General features: G+C 29.3%; 1 non-coding gene across 1 annotated transcript; it reads left to right on the top strand.

Moving 5' to 3' along the window:
• The first annotated feature begins 245 nt into the window (after positions 1-245).
• Trnas-cga lies at positions 246-328 on the top strand. Its single transcript has one exon. It is a non-coding gene; the product is annotated as a tRNA-Ser (tRNA).
• Positions 329-2,320: the final 1,992 nt, after the last annotated feature.

The following is a 2,320-nucleotide window of genomic DNA, read 5'->3' as shown; positions in this document are numbered from 1 at the left end:
CACGGAGACGTAACAATATTTTACTGAGCCCTAAATCAGTTGTACTAATATTTATATTATAATATTGGTAATTATAGGTACTATAATGACATATGACTACACATCAACGTAAATGTATAATAAAATTACAAATTCTTTAAAAATAATATATTCCAAAAACAGAAAGTAGTAAATTTATGTATACACGATAGTAAAAAAAAAATATTACATACTTAAAATTAACTTTTAGAAACGTTTAACTATGCGCAGTCGTGGCCGAGTGGTTAAGGCGATGGACTCGAAATCCATTGGGGTTTCCCCCGCACAGGTTCGAATCCCGTCGACTGCGAAAATATTAAACTTTTGTCACGGTGTCATTAATTTTGTCTCATTAATCTTTTTTTCTATATACAGCATAATATGAAATATGGTATATTAATTTACAATATGACAAATGTTCACCTATTCATACGTCTATTAAATTTTTTAACTTTATTATTGATAATGCAGAAAATCTCAATTATTTATACTTTTAATCTACAGTACATTCACTTTCGAATTCTCCAGTATTCAGTTAAGGTGGTGCTTGTATAAGAAGTCGTGTAACTTAGAACATAAAACATTTTATATCATCATGCAAAACGTAGGAATACGACGACTACTCGTGCCATCTATGGGATATATTTTTAAAAAGTGCTAAACTAAAAATTTAGTAATACTCTCTTGACTTTCAGAAATAAATTCGAATAAATATATTTATCCCCATATATAAATATTTGGCCAACCGGACTTATAAACAAAATGTTCATACAAGAAAAATAGCACTGGAGAGACTGTAGAATTCACATCTCTAAAATCTTCCAATCATTACTTCTGTTTGAAAACATATATTTTTTTAATTACTATTATTATCAGTCGAAAGTACCTAACCATCAAGTCTTACTTAACCTAATTTAATCATGATAAGTATTGTGATTTTTTTATATATTTAAATTTGTAGTGTTGTTTTTGATAAATCTATGTTCTGTTAGATCGAAGTTTTGTTTGTTTAAATATAAATTATAATAATTAGATTTACAATATAAGTAAAATTTAGATAATTGTAAGCTAAAATTTTGATCTGAGTTAACATGGAAAAATCCAGTATTACTATTAATATTTATTTGATTGATTAGGCTTAGCATTTCGTTTTGAATTTATTAACTGATTATAAGTATTACAATGTTTTCTAAGCTTTACATATCAATATATTATACAGTATGTAAATATAAAGGTATATTCGTGTTTTAACATACATTTATGATACTCATATTTCAAAGTTATTTTGAAATCTGTTAGAAAGAGCCAATTTTTATATATCTATTAACTTAATGTTAAACGACAGTAAAACACGGCACATTTTTTATATAATAACCTAACATTTAAAGATAAGAAGGGGCTTGTTGGTCTATTGAAGTTGTGCCAACCACAACAGGTTACCCTAAAAAAACAATTCCAACAAACCAGTCAACATTTGTCATTTAAATATATATCAAGCCTTCCAATGGCCAACCAACTTCTTACAAATATAAAACTGTCCTAAATTTCTCTTCCCTGCATCTACCATTTTCACTATTAAATACAGAAACGTACAATGCATCAACACTATTAATTTCACTCTCACTATCTTAAACACCTCAATCAGATCCCTTCTAACTCATATTTTTATAAGAGAAAAGTTTAGATATCTTAACCTGTCCTTATGACAACCCTTCCTCCCAGGTATCATCCTAGTAGCCCTCCTCTGAACCTTTTTTCAACAATTCAATGTCCTTCTTATGGTAAGGAGCCCAAGAAAGTACTCGAATTGGGGGCTAACTATTGACCTATACAACAAAATTATCTGTAAATCCTATTGTAAAGTAGCAGCATGCTCATCATCGAAGCAACATCCAAGACCTTAATATCATCAGCATATTTAAGCAGTTTATTGACCATTCCTTGATTTACATTACTGATGTATAAAGCAGCTCACATATTATCTGGCCCAGGAGATTTATCATTCTCTAAACTCCCCAATATAGTTTTTAACAAGCTCAGAATTAATTTAATTATCTTCTTCAATCAGGCTTTCTTTTAGCAGTTGTTCAGGATGAGGAATATACATTTTAAATCTTCATTAATAAAAACAAGGAAAAGAAGAATTTAATAAACCAGCCATCATCAGAATTGAACTTTCCTGTACCATCCCTCTAAGCCATCCTAGTAATTTGCTTACCCTTAATGCATTTAAAGAAATCCTTACTGCTTATAATGGCTGGAGACGGCTTAAATGGGTAATGAAGAAAAACTTTAATATAAG

This window comes from Limulus polyphemus, unplaced genomic scaffold, assembly GCF_000517525.1.
Source record: "Limulus polyphemus unplaced genomic scaffold, Limulus_polyphemus-2.1.2 Scaffold3843, whole genome shotgun sequence".
NCBI classification, from domain to species: domain Eukaryota; kingdom Metazoa; phylum Arthropoda; class Merostomata; order Xiphosura; family Limulidae; genus Limulus; species Limulus polyphemus.
This window is presented reverse-complemented; position numbering and strand designations above follow the sequence as displayed.